The sequence below is a fragment of the Leguminivora glycinivorella genome, chromosome 23, assembly GCF_023078275.1.
Source record: "Leguminivora glycinivorella isolate SPB_JAAS2020 chromosome 23, LegGlyc_1.1, whole genome shotgun sequence".
NCBI lineage: Eukaryota > Metazoa > Arthropoda > Insecta > Lepidoptera > Tortricidae > Leguminivora > Leguminivora glycinivorella.
The window spans coordinates 4,097,526-4,125,235 of record NC_062993.1 but is presented as its reverse complement, the minus strand read 5'-3'; the positions used below and the strand labels follow the sequence as shown (position 1 = coordinate 4,125,235).

At 39.0% G+C, this 27,710-nt stretch overlaps 1 protein-coding gene and 1 pseudogene across 2 annotated transcripts in view; one reads left to right on the top strand and one right to left on the bottom strand.

The window, feature by feature from the left end:
- The window catches only part of LOC125238252 (facilitated trehalose transporter Tret1-like), an 88,878-nt gene extending 85,318 nt beyond the window's left edge, over nucleotides 1-3,560 (bottom strand). For both annotated transcript variants that reach the window (XM_048145526.1, XM_048145527.1), the window contains exon 1: nucleotides 3,481-3,560. The gene's annotated coding sequence lies outside the window, so the exon portion shown is untranslated. The remainder of the gene's footprint in view (nucleotides 1-3,480) is intronic.
- Nucleotides 3,561-20,942: 17,382 nt separating this feature from the next.
- LOC125238183 lies at nucleotides 20,943-25,538 on the top strand (annotated as a pseudogene).
- Nucleotides 25,539-27,710: the final 2,172 nt, after the last annotated feature.

The following is a 27,710-nucleotide window of genomic DNA, read 5'->3' as shown; positions in this document are numbered from 1 at the left end:
TCCGAAGTTTCGACCTGGCATATAATGAACCACTTCTCGCACTAGTGCGTAAAAAAAAACACCATCTGTACTGAAAAGTAATTTTTCACAGCATCTATTCAGAAAAGCTACTTTTGCTCCCTGTTAGGAGCGAGCAAAGTGGCACTTTTCTATTCATGGACTTTACGTTGCCAGCATAAAAAAATAAAGCAATGAAAAGAGTTTACAGTTAAATAATTTGATTATAGAAAAAAAAACCGGCCAAGAGCGTGTCGGGCCACGCTCAGTGTAGGGTTCCGTAGTTTTCCGTATTTTTCTCAAAAACTACTGAACCTATCAAGTTCAAAACAATTTTCCTAGAAAGTATTTATAAAGTTCTACTTTTGTGATTTTTTTCATATTTTTTAAACATATGGTTCAAAAGTTAGAGGGGGGGGGACGCACTTTTTTTTCCTTTCGGAGCGATTATTTCCGAAAATATTATTATTATCAAAAAACAATCTTAGCAAACCCTTATTCATTTTTCAATACCTATCCAACAATATATCACACGTTGGGGTTGGAATGAAAAAAAATATCAGCACCCAGTTTACATGTAGGGGGGGTACCCTAATAAAACATTTTTTTCCATTTTTTATTTTTGCACTTTGTTGGCGTGATTGATATACATATTGGTACCAAATTTCAGCTTTCTAGTGCTAACGGTTACTGAGATTATCCGCGGACGGACGGACGGACGGACGGACAGACAGACATGGCGAAACTATAAGGGTTCCTAGTTGACTACGGAACCCTAAAAAGTATGTTTTTCTGTGTATCCTAGAGCAGACAACTGTTACTTTAACAAAGAATATACCTAATATTCAAATGGAACTAAGTAACCATCTATATTAAATAACGTTATCTATTCAAAACGCAAAATTACATATTCCTATAGTTATTAGCTACAGAAACTTCCTGCAATAACTTATGTTCTTTGTTGTTTTTTCATCATACTTTATTTTATTCAGAAGCTATTAATAATAATCGCAAAATAATTAACATAAGAACAGAGTCGGCATTACATGTGCCTAGTTCAGTTTATAACAATAATATGTGTCGCTCAAGTAAAAAATACATGTTGCTTAACATAAGGACGAAATTTGTTAAACGAAAACGAAACGCAGCCAAAGGTAGTCTGGCTCTGTCGCGCCAATACGCAAGAGCGATAATATCTACGAGCGTTTCGTTTCGTGAACGTCTGTGCACGGCTACGCACGCTGGTTTATTACTAAAAATTTGTAAACATTTAAAACTTTTCTTGCAACAGACTCTATCTCTAAGGGCCCATTTAGACGGTACGAGAACTCGCATACGAGTTTTATTACATTGCGGTATTTGTGGCTGTGCAAAACTGTATGTAACCTCAACAGCGAGCATTGTAACTAAAATCGCATGCCATTTCGCACGCCGTCTAAATCAGGCCTAAGTCTGTGACGTTTTATAACACGTTATATACTCGATACCATAAGTGCCGTCGTGAGCAAAATGCCATTTTGCTCACCGGTTTAAAGCAGAAATGTACCCATGTTTGGTTCCAACTGCTAGGTAAAATTTATTTATCAATTCTTTCACTGCACCTAAACCGTTTTACAATATACCTAAATATAAATATTACATTACCATGTAATAATTTATGTAATAAGAATCAAAATTTTGCTATGATCGATAAAAAAAAACGCAGTGATTAATGATTATACATTTTATCAGTGTAATCTTCCTTCCAACGTGGCATGGCATTCAATCTGATTATCAAATAATCGAATTTGTCTTGATTCGTCGTTTTGATTGTTATTGAAAATCGGTTTCAGGGTTATAATAACTAATCAGAATACTTGTTAACCTAAATCTAATATTCCGTAAGCTAAAAATATATTTTCAGGGTGATAAGTAATTACTAGTAAAAGCGATGTGCAATAATAGTATTTTATACAATCGTGATATAATACAAAGCTTTTCAGTCGTGTACCATGTTTAGGCCACGAAGCTTTGCTGAGTGGCCTAATAGTACGGTACGAGAGTGAAAAGCTTAATTATATCACTATTGTATACAATACTTTTTCTACGAGTCATCATCTTCATCATCAATGGACGGAAATATCATCATTCATGCAAGTTAAAATTAATGTTAATAGCGTCGTTCACCGTTGTATCAACATCGAATTACCTAGCAACCAATTGTTTGTAATAACCGTCTCTGATTGGCCGATAACGCGACAGATAAAAAAAATGTGTTTCAGATGCCGACAAATTTGCCAGATATCGCAAATTAGTATAGAAATTGTATGAAGTTCTATTTTGAAATTATTACAGTTAACTAAAAGTCAACTATAATGAGATTATTATAGTTGAGTTGGAGCTGCCATAGAGTATCCAACACTGAAAAGTTTGCACTTATAGTTTAGTCTGTGGTGTCTTAATTGACAGATTACAGACGACGAGTAGAAAAAAAGTTTTGTATTCCAGTATTTCACAAGTCACCAAGGGGGCGGCAGCTGACGTTCACGGTGATCATTATACATCTGTATCAACCATTTGATAAGAAATGAATGGAACGACGAAAGTATTAGGTACCTAGAACACTTGGTCAATAAACATTTCCATTCCATTAAAAAAGTACTACCTTTAGATAAAGAAAATAACCTCAACTCAATATCAATAAATCCAAATGGTTATTTTTAACCCCCGACGCAAAAACGACGGGGTGTTATACCTTTGGCGTGTCTGTCTGTGTGTGGCATCGTAGCTCCCGAACGGATGAACCGATTTAGATTTAGTTTTTTTTTGTTTGAAAGCTGAGTTAGTCAGGAGTGTTCTTAGCCATGTTTCATGAAAATCGGTACACTATGTCGCGGTCGGGGGTTTTTTCAAAATTTCAATTTTGTGGTTATTAAGGTTAAGAATGAAATTGTTGTTATACCAAATGTGATAATGTTGATTAAATATCTTAGAAATATTCAAAATAACTTCTATTTACAAGCTGCTTATTTCATAAAATAACTTGCGTTGGAATATGAAAGAATTAGTTATTGCTGGAACCTAATCCAGAAATAATATTGATTTAAATTATTTAAGTTTTTTTTTTTTCAAATGTTCAATCCAATAAATATTATATTTTGATAAATTAGTTATTTATTGCACCCTCCATTTTTGTTGGTGCAAGTGGCCCTAACATTAGAAAAACCCTAAAAAACAATTTTGAGGTGTAGCACTTGAAAGTTTTCGCGTATGTAGTACTATGTACACATATTTAAAGTCACTTATTGGTTGAAGGAGATTTTGACGTGTCTTTTCATTAAAAAGTTTATAGTAATAATGGTTTATAGATTTTATGATTGTTCCATATTCTCCAATGTATTTTTTAACAAAAATGAACGTCAAAAATAATTTAATTTTTGTTTGGTGCATGACAAAGGATACTACACAATTATAAATAAATAATAAACTATATAAAATACTCACAGAGTTACAAACAGGGCAAACGCGTGGGGAGCGTATGTGATATGTAATCAGAATACCGGGCAGACGCTCACTACGGCTATCTATACATATATATCACATATATTATACTATATCTAGGCGCTTTCAGGATTTATCAGCTGTTCGATATACTTCGATTATTTAATTGGTATAATATAATATGTTGCAGTGGTTGTGATTTCATGATTGTTAAAGACTTTGTAGTCACCTTTTCGGGGCATTTTTCATTTGATATTTATTTTAAAGCTCTATTAGATTAGGTGGCAGTTTGAGGGTTACCTGTCCATACTAATATTATAAATGGGAAAGTGTGTGTGTCTGTTTGTTTGTCCGTCTTTCACACCAAAACAGAGAGATGAATTGACGTGATTTCGTAAGTAGAGATAGCTGAAGGGATAGAAAGTGACATAGGCAACAATTACAATGCTTGCATTATTAATTAGAGTGTCCACTGGTTGTGTATGACACGCGAGTTCAGTGGATATATGTAGAACTCAACTTAATAGTGTAATAATGAAAAAAATGAACTAGTTACATTTGCCCCGCAGTGGAGATTTGCCCCTGCGGACCCTTAATTCCTAAAAAAACTCTTTTGAATCTGCATTATGAAATTATAATAATCCAATAAGAACAGGTATTAAGAAAATCTCTGTGTGTGTATTGTTAATTGTTAGGTTAGATCTAGTTTTTAAGTTTATGCATGTTAATGTGAGATTATTGTAATTATTTATTAATCGTGTCACTTGAATGTTATTCTTAAGAAATAATATATTACTGTGTATTTTACTATACAGGTTTACGTACCTTTTTTTAATATTAGGAAGTTATAATATATGTTTTATATCTATAGTACAACATAAACTATCTGTATTATTATGAACTAAATAGAAGTAATTCATTAAGAAACTAAAGTGTCTTACCTCAGCAAGCCATGTACTGCCGCAGACCTCGATAGTTCGACTACTGTAGAACATGGGACTAACATTAATTCAAGTAGGCGCTTATCTACCCTGTAGCACCCTTGAGTGGTTTACCATTGTTATTTGATTAGTACCTAATACACGGTGTAAAGCGAGGAAACCTAATAATTTAAACAGCTTATTCCTGGCGGGCAAACACGGTAGCATGATCATCATCCTCCTTGCGTTATCCCGGAATTTGCCACGGCTCATGGGAGCCTGAAGTCCTGCCTTGACAACTAATCCCAAGGTATGACGTAGACACTAGTTTTACGAAAGCGACTGCCATCTGACCATCCAACGGTTCCAACCCGAAGGGTAACTAGGTCTAATTGGAATTAGTCAGGTTTCCTCGCGATGTTTTCCTTCACCGAAATGCGACTGGCAAATCCAAATTAAATTACATTTCGCACATAAGTTCCGAAAAACTCACTGGTACGAGCCGGGGTTCGAACGGTAGCATGATATTGCAGTTATGGTGCTCCCACACTGGCTGGGCCCCATTTAATAAACATTACAATTCAACAATTTTGTAAAAAAGTGACATATTTGTAAAGTATTGCTACAAGTGCTGTTTAATAAAACCTACAAATAAGTAAGAAACCTACAATTAGAAAACGTACAATTGTAACGATTGTAAAAGCCGTTTAATAACCCCCTATTTGCCCTATTGCCCTATTTTTAAAACGAAATACTAATAATTGCTTACCCGGAATTTTTCGTTGAACGTAAAATCCGTTACATCCAAAGTAAAATGTATCCTATTATGAAAAAAATCGTCGATATTCATAATCTTCCCATTACTGTCACTACTAGTTGTTAGAACCATATTTTTTGATTATGCAGATCGTAAAGCACACTTCAAACCGAGTTTTGACACAGCATTAATCTCCTGTCAGAATTGTACTACAATTTACATAATATGTAAACTTGTAATTACAATTAAGGCCTGACTCGTAACGGATTTGTCAAATTCAAAACTGTTTTAACGGTACCAGAGCCGGCCGAATCAAAGTATGTTTTTCTATAATGTGTTTAAAATGTATTTAAAATTTATTATTTATTAGTAAATTCATCATTCTCCATTTCTCCTCGCTCATGTTGTAAGTTTTGTTGTATGCCCTCCATCGTACATCCGACAGTGTTTTTCGACACATTCTTAGTTTTAGTCCTATCAAGGACTATCTTTTTTTAAATATTTTGGTGGCTTATGGTTGGTGTCATTTAAATGAATGAATTTCTTAGACACTCCATCCTATTCCGGTTAATAGGTGAATACTATGAGACTTCGTTAAATTAAGTTTTTTACCCGATTTGAAGAGCGTTGGCTTTAGCAGGCTGCTGGCTTCATAGCTGTGGTGGATGATATCCAGCTATTGTCAGAATAAAGTTGAAAGATCATATTATTAAATAAAATCTGCGAACAGCTTCGTTCAGCAGTTTTTGTTGTAGATTTTTTATCGAAAAGTGGTTACTTTGCTTTAAATTCTTAGTAACGGACACTGCATCGACTGAATTCCTAGTAAAGTGGATATTTGGAGACTCATCTACATTATCATTGTTTCATCGGAATCGTAAAGAAATTGCCTTTCAGATAAGGTATAATGTTGGTTGCCTGGTAGTGTTGAAAATGATTTAAATGCAAGTTTCGTCAACAGGAATCAAGTTTTTGACAGCAATTTGTCGCCGAATTATTTTCAGCGATCACTTTAATTTTATCTATCTAGTTAGTTGAGAATTGCTTTTAAACATGATTCTAACATAATAATTTTGTGAATCTGGCAATTTGAATGGTGTAATGTATATATAAAGTAAGCTAGAAATTATACAAGAAAAAGCACTCTGAATTTGACAAATCCGTTACGAATCAGGCCTTATGTGTTCAATAATGCACATTTCCTTACAAAATTGTTAAAAATCACCTGTCAAGTGAAAATGTTTATTGAACAGAAATATGTAAATTTGTAGCTTAACTCCTACAATTATGTAAATTTTCCACTATGACAAATTTGTAACTTGTAATTTTTATTGAACAGAAACTTGTAGAATTGTAAATTGTCGGTACAATTTACAATTTACAATTTGTATTGTTTATTAAATGGGGCCCTGTTCTATAATATTTGGAACAACCCGGTATGGGAACACCATTACGGTAAGTGCGAAAAGGATGTAGCGACGCAATAAGCTTTATCACGCTACCGTGCCTGATCAAATTTCAAGACTAAAATGTCATATTTTAAGTACATTAACTTTTCTGAATTTCGTTCAGTTATTACCATTTAAAAATAAACTACTCAGTGTTATTACTTAGTCATTACAAAAAGCTTTTTTTAATGGTATTGACTCCATTATGGGGTTTAATCTATATCCTTATATACTATACAGGGTGTAACAAAAATGGTGGTGATCCGTTTAAGGGCGTATTCAGTATCGTATTCTCATCAGGAAAAAGTAGGATAAAAATTTTTTTTCGCAAAAAATTTTTTTATCTTTGTATAGATTCGACCGATTCGCGCGGCCCGGCTCATACAAAAGTGAAAATTTTTTTAGCGAAAAAAAATTTTTCTTCTACTTTTTCCTGATAAGAATACGATACTGAGTACCTACGCCCTTAAACGGATCACCACCATTTTTGTTACACTCTGTATACTTATACTTATCTATATATTTATCCTTATTGATAGATGTCAAAAAGTGACGAGTAACAAAGTGCAAAAAGTAAGGTTACAAGAAAAAAAATTTAGACTTCATTTTAAACGACATTTTTACGATAAAAAATTACTTTCTAGGTGAATCTCAAAAAATTTGAAATCAAATTTTTTCCCTTCTTTTGGCCTAAGAAACACGTGTTTAAAATCTTTCAGGTTCCTTATGTTACACCGTGTATACCTTTATGTAAGGAGGTAAGGTGTATTGTCAATCAAACTATGCTACTACTAATCTACAATTGCACCCTTGAGTAGTAAACGATTTTTATTTAACTAGTAATATACCTTAATGGAAGAATATAAGATATATTGTCGATCAAATAGGGTATACACCGTTTTTTTTTTGTTTACCGTTAAATTCGACACGCAGTTAGATTCATCACCAGGAACTACCCTGTACCTATGTCGATGTTTGTTAAAATCGAAAAAAATATTTTTTTTTTCGTTTCCATACATAATAAATGGATTAATTAGTGGGAGAGGACCTTAATCATAACATTAAAGTCATTGTTAAGTGTTTGACGGCACATGTCAAAACAAATAACATTAGGAAGTGGTAAGGGATGCCACACACGTGTTCAGTAATTAAATGTATTTTATTAACAATTCCATAACCGTACGAGTTAAGACTACTTAAGACGCTAGTAATAAAAACACGGTGTATACATGTGCTGTAATTCAAAATTTCTTGTTAACTTAGGTGAGTGGAAATCTTTGAGTGGTTGACACATTTTCCAGTTAAGACTGATTTGTAATTAAATGTATCGTCATCATAATAAATATAGGACTTTCTAGACAGATTGCTTGAGCCACATCGTCATGTCTAAAAACATGCGTTTTTAACGTTGGGTATTTGAAAAAATCTACGTCGTTTACAATATCGTAACGTATTCTAAAGTAAATCCTAACTGGTACGTTTTATATTTAAGTAAATATTTAATAGTATAACTCGATCATGAATTTCTCTCAAGGTATCATATTGTATAGTAATCAAAACCATTTTTACAGCAAACTACTAAGGACATTAAGGTATCCCTTAATTTTTCACGGATGCTATGGCATCCCTTAATTTTCCACGGATATTATGGCATCCCTTAATTTTTGATGGACATTAAAGTATCCTTTGATTTTTCAGATGATTTGAATGGGCAAATCATCACTATGGAACCTGGATCTTTTCTTTCCTGCTATGAGATACCAAATTTGCACTTTTCCTCCTCGTAGAAGGGACCAAAATGACACTTTTCTGTTGTAGTGTAACATTTGCTGTTTTACATACAAATGATTTGGTTAAATAATATTACAAAACATAACATTAAATCATCGTAGGTGATGCCAAAACATTGTTTGTCACATGTTAGCAAAATTTTTGCACCTTTTGATAGGTGTCACTCCGCTCAGGGTACGCAGCCGAATGGCACAAACGCTTACGAAACGAAACGCTCGTAGATATCTATCTCTATCGCTCTTGCGTATAGGTGCGACTACATCTCGGTCACTGGCGATCAAATAGATAAAAGAGGCTCGTTCCTAGCACACATTCTAATAAGCTCGTGTAGGTGAACGCGTACCATGCTTGTATGAGTGAGATATGACAGGTTCGCGTTTTTGACAGGCGGTAACTTTGAGGTAACCGAGAGGGGAGTCGGCGATTTCAGCAGGGAGCGGGAGTGGCCATACTGTACGATAGTACTCTTTATTATACTGTGGCGCGACAGAGCCAGACTACCTTTCGGGGCGTTTCGTTTTCGTTTCGCGTCGTAGAAATGCCATTCGGCTACGGGCCCCTGGATTCAATAGATACCCTTCCCTGTAAACATGCCATTTTGCTTCCTTGTGTCACTATCTACTATTGACGGTACACTTTAAACTAAATGTCAACATTCAGTGAGCTCAGCCACGCAATTGCGTCGGGTGTTAGGCGCAGCAGGTCTTCTGGTGGTCCCGAGTATGAGTTCTGGGTGGCTAGCCGAATGGCACAATCGCTCACGAAACGCTCACGAAACGAAGCGCTAGTAGATATCTATCTCTATCGCGCTTGCGTATTGGCGCGACAGAGCCAGCGGCGTATCGCTTTCGTTTGGCGTCGGAGAAATGCCATTCGGCTACGGGGCCAGAGGGCATTTGCAGTGCATTTAAAGTGCAGTCCTCGTCAATTCCGCCATTTAGAGTTCATCAGCCAATTTACAACAGACATCAAGTACATCAGTGGCAATGATAATATAGTCGCTGATGCTCTGTCGAGAGTCGAGGCCATTAGTCAACCAGTAAGTTACCATGAACTTGCTAATGCTCAAGCTTCCGACACAGAGCTACAACAACTCCTGGAACACAATAATACAAGCCTTTTATTCAAGAAGATTGTTTTCCCTGATACTAACACACCGATCTACTGCGACACCTCGACTACCGTAGCAGGGCCGTACATTCCAATGCCACTCCGACGAAAGGTGTTCGCTTCGCTGCACAACTTAGCACACCCGGGAATTAAAGGAACAACGAAGCTAATCACCGATAGATATGCGTGGCCCGGAATCAGGAAAGACTGCGCTACGTGGTCACGTTCTTGCCTCGCCTGCCAAGCATCAAAGATCAGCCGCCATGTTACTGCCGCACCTGGATCTTTTGCACCACCGAACACCAGATTCGAACACATACACGTCGACTTGGTGGGACCCCTGCCCTATTCGCGGGAATACAGATACCTGCTTACAGTAGTGGATCGATTCTCCAGACTACCAGAAGCGTACCCACTGAAAAACATAGAAGCAGAAACCGTTGCACGAAAGTTATTTTCCGGATGGATATGCCGCTATGGCATACCACTTCGGATAACTTCAGATCAAGGCAGACAATTTCAATCTGAACTGTTTTCATCTCTGTCTCGATTATGCGGCTTCCAACATATACATACCACTCCTTACCACCCAATTGCAAACGGTTTAGTCGAACGTCTGCACCGACAGCTTAAATCAGCCCTAAGGTGTCATAACAACCCATCATGGACAGATGATTTACCAGTTGTTATGATGGGTCTCCGAGCGGCCTACAAAGAAGATATAGACGCTACTCCAGCCGAAATGGTTTTCGGCCAGAATATTAGACTACCTGGAGAATTCCTATCGCCCGAAAAATCCACAGATCAACTTCAATCAACATTCGCGTCTTCACTCAAATCAGCATTTCATCGATTAGCACCAATTAGAACATCTTGCCACGCAAAAACATCAATATTCGTCTACAAGGAGTTGGATTCAGCAACACATGTTTTCGTCAGAAGGTTTAACAAGACAGGCCTACAGAATCCGTACGAAGGACCTTTTAAAATCACTGACAGACAGGAAAAAACCCTTACCATTACCGTCAATGGCTCACCCCGTGTAGTTTCCATCAACAATGTAAAACCTGCTTTTATCGACGCTGACGACTCTGCACCAGCACATATCTCTAGTCGACCGGTTCCTGTAACTATCCACAAACCAGCCCTTGCTAATGCTAAGCCACCACCTGTATCTGCCATGAAACCACAGCCAAGCACTGCTACAACCAGGACAGGTAGAACAGTAAGATTTCCTGATAAACTAAATTTATAAACAAAATGTAATTTACCTTTTCTCTGGGGGGGGGGAGTACTGAGGCGAGCTCCAACCCAACACGGTCCCATCACTACCATTGCGGCTCAGCCGAGCGAACCTTTCGTCAATCCCTAATTTCCGGGAATTGACAGCACACGCCGCGGGCGCACCTGCGCCCGCCCAGTTCGAGCCAGACGTTCCTAACGCGCGGTCACGCCACTCGTCGCTTCGCTCGACCTACTCGCGAGTTTCGTCCAACCGACGCGTACGCATGTGATCTCTATTAATTATAAACTATAAGTGTTAGTGTTTGAAGATCGGACTCTGTAATTAATTATTAAATAAAGTGTTATAAAATTACTTGTGGATTTCAGTTCTAATCTACCAATTAGGAACCCACAAGTTTAAATTGTAATTGTATTTTAATGTGTATTCTCTGACATTCATATAACTGCCTGTTTTTTTGCGTATGCCATACGATTAAATAAATAAAATTGACGGTACCCCATACAACCATTTCAGTCGCAAAATCTTCAAATCAGTAACTAACTGTCAAATGTGACATAACGCGTGGTAACGTCGTGCAAACAATGCGACCGTATTGATACAATAACAAAATGTAGTCGTCGTGTGCACTCGTTATGGTAACAAAATGTGTACGAATTTGTGGCTGTCAATGTCACTGTCAGAATGACTTTTAACGACACTTTATTAGTCGACGTTTGCACACATAACGGTAACAACATGTGGACGAATTTGTGGCTGTCATTGTCACTGTCAGAACGGTTTCTGACAGTGACATTGACAGAATTTGTACACACATGTGTAGGTCTGATTACCGAACTGCTCCTAAACCACTGTATCCGCAAATGACAATCTGAAATACGAAGGTTTCTCAAACTGTCTTGTGAAGTTGTGGAATGGTTGCTTTGAATCATTTAAATATGAGCGAATTAAATAATAATAAACGAGGACGACCATTTAAGCACTCTTCGACATTTTATAGAAATGTGGGAAAGTTAAGAAAAGTGCAGAATGTTAATACAAATAGATAAGCACTTTATAGTTACTTAATGTTAAATATATAATTTTTAATTCTTATTGATAAAAATGAAGTGTAGTGTTGCTTTATACAATAAAAGTAGGAATCAAATGAAATAGAGTATTTACTGTGATATTAATAGAATTTCTGTTGCGCAATGATAGTTTTTTTCAGTACAGATGCTGCTTTTTTTAACGCAGTAGTGCGAGCAAATCAAGCAATGATTCATTTCTTGTCTGGTCGAAACTCTTAGCTTAGATTTAGGTACTGAAAATCGTCGTACGATATACGTGCGAAAAGGACATTCACAACTCGTGTCATTTAAAACACTCCCTTCGTTCGTGTATTAATTTATCGCTACTCGTATCGATTTTCCTCTTTTCCGCACTCGTATCTACAAGTATTTTGTTTGGGTTACAAAAAAAAAAACATTATTTACTCTACTACGTTTTATTTATGTCTCTTTAACATTACAAATTTGTAGACACTTATCTATACAAAAATCTTGACAAAAGAAGTACAGATCGCTGAAATTAATGTTGATAGTAATATTAATGACGACTACTTCAACAAGTGTCAATTGTGAAATGCCGCAAAATACTAGTTGCTCTATAGAAGACCATATGATCCCCGATCCTTTACAACCCAGCAGCTCGGTACGCACGTTACAATTTTTTTTAATCTTCTTTAGTGAGGGCAACTGAGTACGACGGCATATTTAATTGTTTATAAAGTTTGAGGATACCTGGAAAAAATTAATACAAGAAGCCATTTTGAAAATATAATAAATATTCACTGCTTTCGGTCACGCGTGTACGCTGCGACCATTTTGCGACCGTTTGTCGACCGTTTGGTGACCGTTTAGCGACTGTTTTTTACATGGAATATTACCGTCTTAATCCATATTTTAACAACATTATTGGTTTTCTAGGCATTATTTTTATTATTTCAGTATAGTATATGCATCGGAGCACTAAAACTTCACCAATCAATATACATAACACGCAAACACCGAGTAGTCAATATTATTATTACTGGTTAAAATGAGGTAAATTGATGGCGCGTTGATAAATTTAGACTTATTTTATGAAATTACTCGAGCAATTTAATTGGCCATGGTAATTAGCCCACATTATATTACAAATGTAAACAATATTTATCTTTAACAAATTCTTACGCCATTACATTTTAATGTCAAATGATTTTATTTCTTTTTTACTTTGACGTCTCTGACAGTCGCCATTTGAAAAGAATTAAATGAACGAATGATTTTGGGAAAGTAGTCGCCAAACGGTAACAATGTGTGCACGCGTAGTGCACACTTCTGTCACTTCTGTGACCATTTGTGCCTGTTACCAATCGTCCCCATTTGGGTCGCCGCGACTAAACGTCGACCGTACTGCGACTAAGCATTGAGACCCGAAGACCTGTGTGTACACAAAATAGGAGGATTTGCGTAGGAACGGCGACCGATTATGGTTATATGGGACACCCTTCAGACATTACCGTATTGTACTTAGACCTACAATAAAGCGCTGGTAGCCTAGCGGTAAGATCGTGTGACTTTCAATTCGGAGGTCGCAGGTTCAAACCCCGGCTCGTACCAATGAGTTTTTCAGAACTTATGTGCGAAATGTCGTTTGATATTTGCTAGTCGCTTTTCGGCGAAGGAAAACATCGTGAGGAAACCGGACTAATTCCAATAAGGCCTAGTTGCTGTTTGGGTAGGAAGGTCAGATGGCAGTCGCCTTCGTAAAAAAAAACATTAGTATCCTGCGCAAAATCTTGGAATTACTTGTTACAGCGGACCCCAGGCTCCCATGAGCCGTGGCTAATGCCAGGATAACGCAAGGAAGATGATATGACTTAGACCTAGACCTAATAGTTCATGACGTATGAGTAAAATCGCACATTTTTCAGCACGTGTACGCATTTTCCTAGTAATAATTTCGTAGATAACGTAATATTATTTAATTTATCACGCAAATATAATATACTAAATTAAATAAAAAACTAAACCAAGGATAATATATACCGGGACTGGCAAAACCCACACAAAAAAGTGTACCCCTGAAATGTATGGGCCTTTTAGGGATATAACTAGATGGCGCTGTTTCGCAGCCTGGAAGAGGAAAAAATCATATTTTCCCCAAATATTTTTGCATGTTTTTATTTTTTAGAAGAACAAATGACAGATTTCTTTATTTTAATATCATGATATCACGTCAATATGTGTATTCAAAAAAAAAAAGATTCAAAAATTCATCAGTGTAGTTACGATAGTATTTAATAGGTGGCGCTAAAAAATTAAGGTTCGATTCTTAGTATGAAGATTGTCAATCCTATAAAAAACATCCTCGGCTAAACAAACAATTATAATTTTTTCTTAGTCCTACTCGCATAATAGTAATAATCAGAATGGTGCTATTGAAAACCACAGAAGTTTTCAGTACCGCCATCAGAATGGAGTTTGGTGTCGATAAGTGTGCGGTCATGCATGTACAGCGGGGGGAGGTTGTAAATTCAGAAAATTTACAACTTTCTGAGACGATGTCGTTCAGATCTATCTCTGAATCAGAAACCTATAAGTACCTTGGTATGTCACAGTCGTTGGGTATTGAGGATGTTGGCATTAGACGGTCGGTGAAGGAGCGCTTTTTCAGTCGGCTCACAAAAGTCCTTAACAGTCTTTTGTCAGGAGGCAACAAAGTGCGCGCCTTTAACGCCTGGGTAATGCCTCTACTCACATACTCCTTTGGCATACTACGGTGGACCCAGACTGAGCTGGACGCCCTGGATCGGAGGGTCCGTTCACTGCTTACCACACATCGTATGTTACAGCGCTCCTTACCGCGCTCGTTTGTTATGAGATTGTACATCCCACGGAAGTGCGGAGGTCGAGGCTTCCTAAACGCCAAAGATCTCCACAACCGTGAGGTGTACAATCTCAGGAATTACTTCCTTAACAACGAGTGTGGGATGCATCGTGATGTGATGGCAGTTGACGGAAACCTCACGCCGCTCTCCTTGGCGAAAGAGAACTGGCGCAAACCTGTGGTACTAAGTACTGCGGACCGCAAGGCGGTATGGGAGAGCAAGCAGCTACACGGGCGGTTCTACAAGGCCCTCACGGGACCCGATGTAGACCTGCTCGCATCGGTGAACTGGTTACGATTCGGGGACCTCTTCGGAGAAACCGAGGGTTTTGCCTGTGCAATTGCGGACGAAGTTATGATGACGAACAACTACCGGAAATATATCCTGAAGGACGGTACGGTCGACATTTGTCGGGCATGCCGCCGTCCCGGAGAGTCACTCAGGCATATCATTTCCGGTTGTTCTCATCTTGCTAACGGCGAGTACTTGCACAGACATAATCTCCTAGCCAGGATTATTCACCAGCAACTTGCTCTTCAATACGGCCTTGTGGTAGTGTGGATACGGCCGCGAAGTACCGTACTACAAGTACTTACCTGCGCCAGTTCTTGAAAATGGTCGTGCCACGCTCTATTGGGATCGATCTATTATCACTGACAGGACTATTGTGGCCAATAAGCCTGACATTGTGATAATAGATCGACTGCAACGCCGGGCAGTGCTCGTTGACATCACCATCCCCCATGATGAGAATCTCGTGAAAGCCGAGAAGGACAAGTCCAGTAAGTACCTAGACTTGGCTCACGAGATAACCGCCATGTGGGATGTTGATTCAACGATCATTGTTCCGATAGTCGTTTCAGCGAACGGTCTCATAGCGAAGAGTCTCGACCAACATCTTAAGAGACTCTCGCTAAGTGGCTGGATCAAGGGCCAGATGCAGAAGGCGGTGATCTTGGACACGGCGCGGATAGTCCGACGGTTCCTCTCTCTGCAGCCCTAACCACCGGCAGCTTGGGCCCTGCCCCGCTGCTGGCGGCACCCTAGGTTAGGTTTTTTATAATGTGTTTATATGTTTTTTTATATTGTTTTGTATGTGTTTTTGTATTTTACTTTTATATCCATATTATAAACAGCCTAGCCTAAGAAAGAAAATAAATACTGAGAATAATCAGAATATAATCTTTGTAAAAATATTCGAAAGCCTATGTAAATATTTAACTGTAAACTGAACCATTACCATGAGTTCTGTTTTTTCTTTCTTTTATGAAATCTTAGAAATGTGATAAATTTATTCGTAACATTCATGGAAAAAATAAATAACTCAAATCATCATCCTCCTTGCGTTATCCCGAAATTTGCCACGGCTCATTCTGAGAGCCTGCATGGGTTCCGCTTTGACAACTAATGCCAAGATTTGGCGTAGGTAGACACTAGTTTCATTAAAGCGACTACCATCTAAGTCTGACCTTCCAACCCAAAAGGTAACCAGGCCTTATTAGGCTTAGTCCGGTTTCCTCGCGATGTTTTCCATCAAGGAAAAGCGACTGGCAAATATCAAATGTCCATGTGCTTATAATCTGGAATGGCCCAAAAGCGAATGAAACACGGAAAGTACACATATAACAAAGAGGAAATATAATATTTAAAAATATTTTAAGCGGGTTACTTACGTATTAAGTCGATATAGCGTTCGACATGTTTCGATCCAATTTTCGAGGATCTTTGTATGCGTCGCGCTCTCGACATGTAAAGGCGGGGTCGCTACTCTTGAGAAAGATCCTCGAAAATTGGATCGAAACATGTCGAACGCTATATCGACTTAATACGTGAGTAACCCGCTTAAAATATTTTTAAATATGTATGAGTCTCACGGGAGTTTTATAGGAAATATAATATAAAGCAAAAAAAAGAATACAATTTGAAATACTTAAGATAAAAACAGAATTACAATTGTATAAAATTATAACTAGCTTTCGCCTGCCGCTTCGCTCGTGTTAAATTCGAAAATTGCGGAATGCTATGGTACACCCATCTTAAAGGCCGGCAACGCACCTCCAACACCTCTGGTGTTTCGGGTGTCCATGGGCGGCGGTGATCGCTTACCATCAGGCGACCTGTCTGCTCGTTTGCCTCCTATCCCATAAAAAAAAAAAAAAATGCTCTAAACAAACTTCCACTCCACCCCTCCCTTTTAGGTATGTGTGTGGTTAAAAATAAAAAGAGACAAAAAACAGTGCGTGGAGTTCCTCCGCGCGAAAGAAGTTAAACTTCGTAACATTTCGAAACCATTTTGTCAAGTGACCACGTTTTTGCGTTTAATTACGTTCACTGTTTAATAGTACATTACGATACAAGTGCGTAAAAAAGGAAGCTCGAAACGAGTGGCGATAAATTAAAACACGACCGAAGGGAGTGTTTTAAATCGACACGATTTACGAATTTCCTTTTCGCACGTGTATCGTACGACGTTTTTCAGTACAGATGAGCCTCCAAAGTTTCGACCTAGCATATAATGAACCACTTCTCGCACTAGTGCGTAAACAAAACACCATCTGTACTGAAAAAAGCCACCACCATCTGTGCGAAAAGGAAAGGAAACAACTTCCTTTTTTACGCACTTGTATCGTAATGTACTATTGCACCCGAGTGTAACACAAAACTTTTCCCCTTACTATAGCGAGGAAACTTCAACGCAAAAAAATGCGTTTATCACTGCTTGCAGTAGTTCCACAGGTAGTAAATCATCTTAATTACTAGATTCAATTACTTTTATCAATTTTAAAGCAGTTAATTTGACTTTATTCAAGGTCAAATTACTTTACCCACTAGTGGATAAAATGCGTTTTTACCCGCTGGTATTAAAGGACAAAACACGTGTTTCCGAGCTAGTGAGGGGAAAAGAAACATAAACTCATTTTGCACTTGATCTAAATATAAAACACACATATTCCAACCAACCATTCCACCATTCAAAACCATTATGTCACTGACTGAGTGAGTGAATGAGTGAGTGACTGACTGAGTTGCGCAACGTAACACTGACTGAGTGTTACGCGCTGTTAGTGAATGAGTGAGTGACTGACTGAGTTGCGCAACGTAACAATGACTGAGTGTTACGCGCTGTTAGTGAATGAGTGAGTGAATGAGTGAGTGACTGATTGAGTTGCGCAACGTAACACTGACTGAGTGTTACGCGCTGTTAGTGAATGAGTGAGTGAATGAGTGAGTGACTGACTGAGTTGCGCAACGTAACACTGACTGAGTGTTACGCGCTGTTAGTTGGAAGTCGCATTAAAAGTTTCACTTTAAAAAGTAACCTATGTCCATCCCTTCATGAAAACTATCTCCACTTAAAAAATCACGTCAATTCGTAGCTCCGTTGAAGACGGACAAATAAACAGACACACACACACACAACTTTTATAATATTAAATAAAAAATATAAGTATTAAGTATGGATGGACCGAAGAAAACTGTGTGAGAGATGATATAAAACAAATGCAAGTGAATGAGCCCACTCCACGCCGACCCCAAGTAATTGGGATAAGGGAAAGCGAATGAAATGAATGGAATGAGTAAGTATGGATATAACAGAACCAGCGGTTACATACATTTTCCGAGACGTATCGAGTAACTTACTTACTTACTTACTTACTTACTGCGATGGCTCAGCGACCCGAAGTGGATCTTGGCCTCCGACACTAGATTCCGCCATTCGCTCCTATCCTGTGCAATCTGATGCCACTCAGTCACTTGAAGGTCACGCAGGTCTTTCTGGACCTCGTCGATCCATCGGTACCTGGGCCTTCCGACCGGCCGTTTTTCAGTAGATCGCCACAAGTGAGCTCTTTTGGCCGCACGATCCTCTCCCATCCTCTCCACATGGCCGAGCCATCGCAGACGAGAAGCTTTACTCTCGCCGATGACGTTGGGCTCGCCCACTAGCTCTTCCACCTCCAAGTTCTTCCTGACTCTCCAAGAGCCATCCTCTCGTCTCGTAGGGCCTAAAATCTTTCTGAAGATCTTCCGCTCTGCCACTAAGAGCTTATTCTCCTCCTTCAGGGTCAACGTCCAAGCTTCGCATCCATATACCAAGATCGGCCTTATCACGGTCTTGTAAATCCTGATCTTGGTTCTTCTGCTGATGAGCTTGGACGTTAATATTTTGTGAAGGGCTGCTGAGCATCTTAGGGCATTCTGGATACGGATGTCGATTTCGTCTTCTCTCTGGTTGGTGTCAGTTATCGTGCAACCGAGGTACTTGAATGATGATACGCGCTTGTAGCAGTTCCCGTTAATGGTTATCCCGTCTCGGCGTCGTACCATTCTCCGTCTTTGCATGTGTAGATACTCCGTCTTCTCCAGACTGATTCTAAGCCCCACTTTTCCACCCTCCTCATCCAGAGCTTGTGCCATTTTTTGAACGTGCTCTTTAGTTTCACCTAGTAAGGCCAGAACCATATGCAGAATCAGCACTCGGAGACTACCAGTGTGGCTTTCGCCGTAACCGGAGCACTGTAGACCAGATTTTTCTCCTAAGGCAGCTTATGGAGAAAAGATGGGAGTTTGGCCGGGACATTCACTCATTGTTCGTTGACTTTACCAAAGCCTATGATAGCGTCGACAGGGAAGCTCTCTACCAAATACTCAAGACCTTAGGCATACCTGACAAGCTAGTCAGAATGACCAAAGTTGCCACTCAAGTAAGCAAAATGCGGGTTAGAGTGGGTAGCACCCTTACGGAGGAGTTTGATGTCGTTACAGGGCTCAAACAAGGCGATGCTCTTTCACCCTTGCTGTTCAACTTGATACTCGAGTACGTCATCCGAAAAGTCGTAGTGTATGACGATGACGGGGGAGTTGAGTTGAACGGCCGACACAAAATAGTAGGATACGCCGACGATCGAGTAACTTAAAGTATCTAAAACGTCAAGTCTCATGGTAGAGGTTCTGAAGGATTTTCGTACCTTGACCCGAATTGCCACCACGTGTAGACCAAAAGAGAGCGATTTTGATATAACTACGGAACCCAACACAATATTTTTCACATCCCCATTCGGAAAGGGTATGACTGTACTTGGGCCGTTTTTTTCCAAAGTTGTCCACTCCACTTTTTTTGTAACATGGGTATTTTTTACGCGATTCATACTCAGAATCGCGAGGTATTTCGATTCTGATATAGGAGAAAAAAATGTCCCAAGACTTCCATACATTTTCCAAACCTTCCTTTCCGTGACCGCCATACAAAATGTATACAAAAATGGTAACGGAATGGGAAAAAACCTTGGGACACTTTTTTTCTCCTATTAATTAGGATTGAAAAAGCTCGTGATTCTGAGTGGAGCAAAATTGCACTTTTCTATTCAAAGCCTATTTCTATTTCTATATTCTATTCAAAGCTGGGCATCCTAAATAAGGTGAAGCGATACTTCACACCTGGACAGCTTCTAACACTCTATAAAGCTCAAGTCCGATCCTGTATGGAGTATTGCAGCCACCTGTGGGACGGCTCAGCCAAATACCAACTCGCTGCTTTGGACTCAGTGGAGCGCAGAGCCAGGAGGATGATTGGCGACAAGAAGCTAACGGCCAAGCTACAGTCTTTGGCCCATCGGCGGAAAGTCGCTAGTCTGTCGGTGTTTTACAGGTTGCACTTCGGGGAGTGTGCTCAAGAGCTACACGAGCTTATTCCACCGTCCCCATTCTACCATCGGACTCTTAGACGCACGGCCGGTCTCCATCCTTACTTGGTGGATATTCCACGAATCCGCACGAAGCGCTTTGCTTCTTCTTTTCTTATGCGCACTGCCAAGGAGTGGAATTCCTTGCCGGCAGCTATATTTCCGAGCTCATATTATAACCCGGCAACCTTCAAATCAAGAGTGAACAGGCATCTTCTGGGCGAGCTCACTCCATCGTAGGCCACGTCTTTGCCTTTGGCTAGTCTGTGGTCAAGAGTAAGCCCATTTATAATTTAAAAAAAAAAGCCTTTATGTTGCCAGTATTGAATATTAACGTAACGAAAAGAATTTGCACATACTTTAACCTAAGTACTTATTTATATTTTTAAAACAGCGATAATTCATATTTTAGGATTTCCTCATAGGTTATGTGAAAAGCAGTATAATGTTACATGGTAGCAAAATGAGAACCCTAAAAATTATCTGCACAAGCATACGCACTGAATCTCATTTTGATTTACTATACTGGTACTCGAAAAGATTGAGAGTATATAAGACGAATTACTATCTCGATTTTAGTCTCTTGTTTGATAGCAGTTATGAAGCTGCTTATACTATTAAGGTAAGTGGCTTGAGAGACTCTAACAAAGGAATACCCAATTTCTCAGTTCAAAAATGGGAAAAAGAAATTGCTCCCCTCACTAGGCTCGGGTATCAACATTGGCACGTGCGGTTAAACAACAAATTTGTCCCCTTGTAAAACAAATAACTATTTCACCACACCAACTGGTAAAAGTTCTCTTTTCTTGAAAAACGTATAGCAAATTGCATTTTATCCACAAGAGTGCGAAATAATTTCATACAAAATTTAACTTAAAACTTTAATATCTTATGCTGTGCTGACTGGTAGAATTTTACCTATATATAAATTGATAATGTTTTTCAGTTACCTTGTATTTTGTTTGTGTTGGTGTGGTGAAAAAAATTGTGTTTCACTCGCTGGCAAAGGTTAAAACCCTCGCAAAGCTGTAGATTCTACTTTTTGAACCACTCGCTACACAAGCGGTTCAATATTGGAATCTTTCGTTTGCTCGGGTATTAATATTAGCACGTGCGGTTAAAGAACAACTTTGCCCCCTTGTAAATAACCATATACTTATTGACAGCGTGCTGCTGATCACAGCCACCAGCGCCGTGCCGCGGGAGCAGCGTCGGTTCCCGGCTGGCTTCATCTTCGGGACAGCCACCGCTGCCTACCAAATTGAGGGTGCTTGGAATGCAGATGGTAAATTGCCTGTCATAATATAACATACCTAATATGCCTGTCTTAATATGTCACAGAAGGGAACTCTTTCCAATCCCTACAAATCTTGTACTAGCCCAGTACTTCCCTTTCCAGGCAAAAGCGAAAACATTTGGGACTACAACACTCACCGAGACCCGACCACCATCGTCGACCACAGCAACGCCGACGTCGCTGCCGATTCCTACCACAACTACAAACGAGACGTCCAAATGATGAGAGAGCTCGGCCTTGACTGCTATCGGTTCTCCCTCTCCTGGTCGCGACTCCTACCCTCCGGCTTCCCTAACCACATCAACCAGCCTGGTGTAAACTTCTACAACAACTACATCGATGAAATGCTGAAATACAACATCCAACCTATAATAACTTTATACCATTGGGACTTACCTCAAAGTCTTCAAAAGTTGGGCGGCTTCACAAACCCTTTATTCACACAATGGTTTGAAGACTACGCGAGAGTAGCTTACACCCTTTTCGGAGACAGAGTCAAAATGTGGATCACTTTTAACGAGCCTTTGCAGATCTGCTATCAAGGGTACGGGTCTGTAACTAAGATGCCGCAACTGAACGCGACTGGTATAGGAGAGTACCTGTGTGCGAAGCATTTGGTGATGGGTCACGCGAGGGCATACCATGCGTACAACAATGACTTCAAGCCGGCACAAGGTGGGCAGTGTGGGTTTACTATTAACATACAATGGTACATGCCAGATACTGATTCGGAGGAAGATGCTCATGCTGTGGATTTGATAAACCAAGCTAATGTAAGAATATTCATAAAATTCCACTTGAATTGGTAGTTTGGTCTTCAACATTGCGATATTTGTCACATAGAATAACTTTGGAAACTTTTCGGGTGTATTCAGTAGCCCCATGACCGAGCAGATAGTGTTGGGTTCGAATCCCGGAAAAGGAAGTGCTGAATTGCTGTGTAATGTTTCCTGGGTCACATTGTATGCAAAATTGTGTTTTTTTTTATTTAAAAATTTCCAGGAACATTTTAAACTTCTTGTACTTAATCATTTAAGTAAATAATCTAAATGAATTCATGCTAAGATTAGAATAGGTTCACGGGGTTCACCTCTCCTATTATTTTTTCAGTGGGCGCTTTACACCGATCCTATTTACCTACCCGAGGGTGGTTTTCCAAAAGAATTAGTCGAAATAGTCGCCAATAAAAGTGCTGAGCAAGGTTACGCTCATTCCCGATTACCTCCCTTCACTGAAGAAGAAAGACATCCAAGGAACTTATGACTTTTTGGGGCTGAACCATTATTCTGGGAACATCGTGTCGGCGACGAAGTATATATAAGGTGCCGCAAGCTGTGCCATCGATATTTGATGACATAGATGTTGGATGGACCGTTGATGAGACGTGGCCGAGGGGCCAATCGGATTGGGACTATGTAAGTATTTAAAATACCCATCATGCATGAAAAAGCTTCTCCAAGTAAATTAACCACACACGGTCATAGACGGATTGTGCTTCTCTTGAAATCTTCTTCTTTTTCCAGTGCCAACTCCTAGCGGAGGTTGGCTATCATAAGGGCTATACGAACTTTAGATCGTATAGCCCGAGGAATAAGCGAGAGCTTTGTTTAAACCATGTGCGTACATTTTTGGGCCAGGAGTTACGTCGTCGTCGGGATGATCTCTTCCCTCGGATCTTTCCATGGATTATGAGTTCATATATCTAGAGAGTAATTCTCCGTTATATTTCTTGTAAAACTTTCCATCTAAACTCCAAATTCCATTCCAGCTCGTCCCAAACAGTACATACAACTTGCTGACCCTCCTCCGCCAGCGATACAATGACCCTGACATCTACATCACCGAGAGCGGTTGGTCGACCTCACCCGACGCTGACGTCATCGACCAGGACCGAGTCACGTGCTACGCCACCATCATGGAGCAGATGCTGGATACTATAGACGACGGAGTGAAGCTCAAAGGATACATGGCTTGGACTTTAATGGATAATTTTGAGTGGTTAGCGGGATATACGTAAGTCTTCGTCAATGTGGCTTTTGATTTATCTCTGTGTTTTTATTCTACTGGTCGAAGCTCATAAATCAGGATGGAGTCACGTAGTATTTCACCAGTAGATGCTGGATGCTATAGACGACGGGGTGAAGCTCAAGGGATACATGGCCTGGACGTTGACGGATAATTTTGAGTGGATGGGGGGATATAAGTAAGTCTTCTTCAATTTAGCTCATTCTCTCTCTCTCTCTCTCTCTTTCTCTCTACCTCTCTATTTATTTTAGTTATCTACGTCGGTGATACATAAACATTTCGGCCTGCTAACGGTAAGCTCTCACAGCAGCCTATAAACCCTTGCAACTCAACAACAGGGTATTCACTCTTCCAGCTAGTTTCCACTAGCAAACAAGTGCCTGACCCACCTACGCGAACACTACAATAAACTCAACTAAATACGTCACAGAGCCTTACGTCACCCTAACTGCAATCAAAGAAAAAAACTAAGTAGGTGGGCATTTTCACGAAAAAAGATTCAAAAATTTTTTTTTCTAAAATAGGTAAATTTAATGTTTTTCCTACTCAGAATCATTTTCCATCCTACTAGGCGGAAAAAAGCGTCCCAAATTTAATTTTTCCACTTTGTTACCATTTTTCAAACACTTTGTACAACGATTACAAAGTGGAAAGTATGCAAAATAATAGAAAATTTTGGGAACATTTTTTTATCTCTTGTCTTTTGTCCTAGGTCGAAAGGGCTCGTAATTCTAAGTAGGGAAAACAAAATTTACCTACCTTAGAAAAATATTTCGGGTGAGTCTTCTCGCGAAAATGCCCAGGTACGACGAGGGATATAGAAAGCCATCTTAAAGGCCGGCAACGCGCTTCCAACACTTCTGGTGTTTCGGGTATCCATGGGCGGCAGTGATTTACCATCAGGCGACCTGTCTGCTCGTATGCCTCCTATCTCATAAAAAAAAGCAGACTGACGGCTTTTCCTGTATAGTGACTTTGAGAAAGTAATTTAATTTAACTCAATAACACTCTTGACATCAACCCACAGACTATGTAACCCAGTATTTCTCTCCACAGCGAGCGTTTCGGGCTATACGCGGTAGACTTCGCCGCCCCGGAGCGGCCGCGCACGCCGCGCCTGTCCGCGTTCTTCTACAAGGAAGTGCTGCGCGCGCGCACCGCCATCGCCGCCGACTACCGCCCGCCACACTTCACCATGACCATCGACGACGGACATTGATGGAACAAATACGACCAGTCTAGCCTAGCGGGTGACCCTGCCTGCTACGCCGCGGTCCCGGGTTCGAATCCCGGTAAGGGCATTTATTTGTGTGATGAGCACAGATATTTCTTCCTGAGTCATGGATGTTTTATTTTATTTTTTATTTTAATTTTATTTATTTTATTTAAACTTGGGAAACAAACAAGCAAACTATTACATCAACAAAAAAGATAATTTAGGTAATACAAAACAGTTTCCACTTATAACTAATAACATTTGTGATTGCTCAGACAAGACTTAAGTTATTAGGTTACTAACAGATATATTTCTTAACTATATTATTAAACAATATACAATATTTTCAAACTATACTGTATATATATTTACTATATTACTACACTATTACACTATATTAATATAAAACAGAAACGAATGCTCAGTTATTTATTAAAGTTATACTTAGATATTTTTTAGCATTTTTTTTTTTTAATTGCAGAAACAAACTGTTGGACGGACATATGGTTTATATCATAGTCAATATATTTATCGTTATAATTTTTACAAGCCCTTATTAGGAACCTATTTCTTGCATACGCTGTACGACATGACGGAGTAGCAAACAAACTTACAGAACGAGTACGCCGACTCGGACACCTATATGAGATTTTTGAGAGGAGATTAGAAGAATCGATCAAACCCACAGAACTAAATCAAGATAGAAGGAAAATGCTCGGCGATTAACAGCGAAACCGAGCGTGTAACGTTTTGTGTCGAGCCTATGACGTCACGAGTGTACTTTAGTGATGGGAACGTTGTCGCCGCGTAACCTATTCGATCGATTGTGGAGGTTGCTTGCGGGATGCCCGCCGAAGTTAAAAATATCGGATGTTCATCTTCGTTGTGAAATGAAGTAAGTATATACCTGTATTCGTGTGATGACAAACAATTCACTAGTAGGTATATAATTTGCCTAAGGCCAGGAACAAAGATTTTAGTAGGTAGATATTAATACTAGTTAATATTTCGTAATATTTTTAAGAAAATCGACTATGTACTCACTTCATTATCCTCATGTTATTTGTTACAACTTTTAGTAATATGTATATAAATATAATTAACCATTAACACATTTTTAGAGTTATTTTTATTCATAATAAATATAGAGCGTATTATGTTTGTATTTGTTTTTCTGCCGACCACAAATTCAACGTTAATACCGTAACTGTAACCTATTTTAAAGTTAAATTTACTTTTCACTCGTACTTTATAAATGTATAGTTTCATAACAATATAAAAACATAATTATAATTTCCACTGCTTCGCAAAATCGATTTAAATCGAATAAGGAAATCGCAGCATACATGACGATATAGTTCCGTGGTGCACCACTATTCTTAAGTTCGACGTGAGTTCGACGGACAAAATAACAAATCTACCTTCACTTTGTCTCGACAGTTTGAATAGCCTATTTTTATATCGCTTGTTTTAAACGCACGCCAAGTCGGACTCGTCAAATTAAAGCCGCAATGGAAAACTAGTTTGACGGCCGTACGTCAGCTAATGTTTTGATGATAAAAATAGGAAAATCGTGTTTTTTATTTAATAAAAAATATTTTAGGACAAATGGTACTTACCGATGATAGGAAACACTTTGTTTAACACTCTTGCTTTTATTGGTGGTGTTTGAACAGTTAATTATCGAATACCGACCCATTTTGTATTTTTCACTGTATGTCACTCGCGGGCAGCGGTCGGGAGCAGACTGACTTGCGCGGCGAACAATGTCGCTCGCTATTTAACTTTTCCGCACGCGAAGTAGATACACTTTTTCCTTCTATCTTGATTTAGTTCTGTGATCAAACCATTCAAAATTTTGTATAGAAGTATCTGGTCATTGACTTCACGACGCTTACTTAGAGGTTCAATATGTGTACTATCAAAATCCCAAAATTTATATTTCAACCTTCTAATAAATTTGTTTTGAATCTTTTCAATTGTATCAATATGTGTTAAAGTGTGGACACCAAATTGTACTAGCGTATTATAATTTGATCGGACATAAGCATTATAAAGTAGTTCTAATGTTTTGGGGTTTTTAAAATCTTTACTTTGTCGGAATACAAATCCCAACATTTTATATGCCTTAGCTGATATTTTATTTATGTGAGAAATAAACTGCAGTTCGCGATCTAAAGTTACACCTAAATCCTTAACTTCAGTTACGACTTTAAGAGGCTTGTTATCAAGAAAGTAGTTGAAAACTATAGGATTACTCTTTCGAGAGAATGAGATGGCACAACATTTTTCAACATTTAAAAAGAGCTTATTAGCTGAACAGTAAGAACTTAATCTATTAAGATCGTTTTGTAAATTAAGGCAGTCATTTTCAGATTTAACAATAGAGAAAATTTTGGTATCATCGGCATACAACAGTAGTCGAGAATGTTGAAAGCATTTGGCTACGTCATTTATGTAGATGTTAAAAAGTAAAGGACCGAGGTGAGACCCCTGTGGAACACCGGATGAAATGGGAACGAAACTAGAAATGTAACCTTTGACAGCTACAGCCTGGGTTCTATTACGTATTATACGTTACGTATATATTTTTTACGTATATGAACGTAATGGGAAAGTGTGTGTGTCTGTTTGTTTGTTCGTCTTTCATGGCAAAACGGAGCGATGAATTGACGTGATTTTTTAAGTGGAGATACTTGAAGGGACGGAGAGTGACATAGGCTACTTTTTGTCTCTTTCTAACGCGAGCGAAGCCGCGGGCAAAAGCTAGTATTACATATATCGTTGTCTAAGTACCCACAACACAAGTTTTCTTGAGCTTACCGTGGA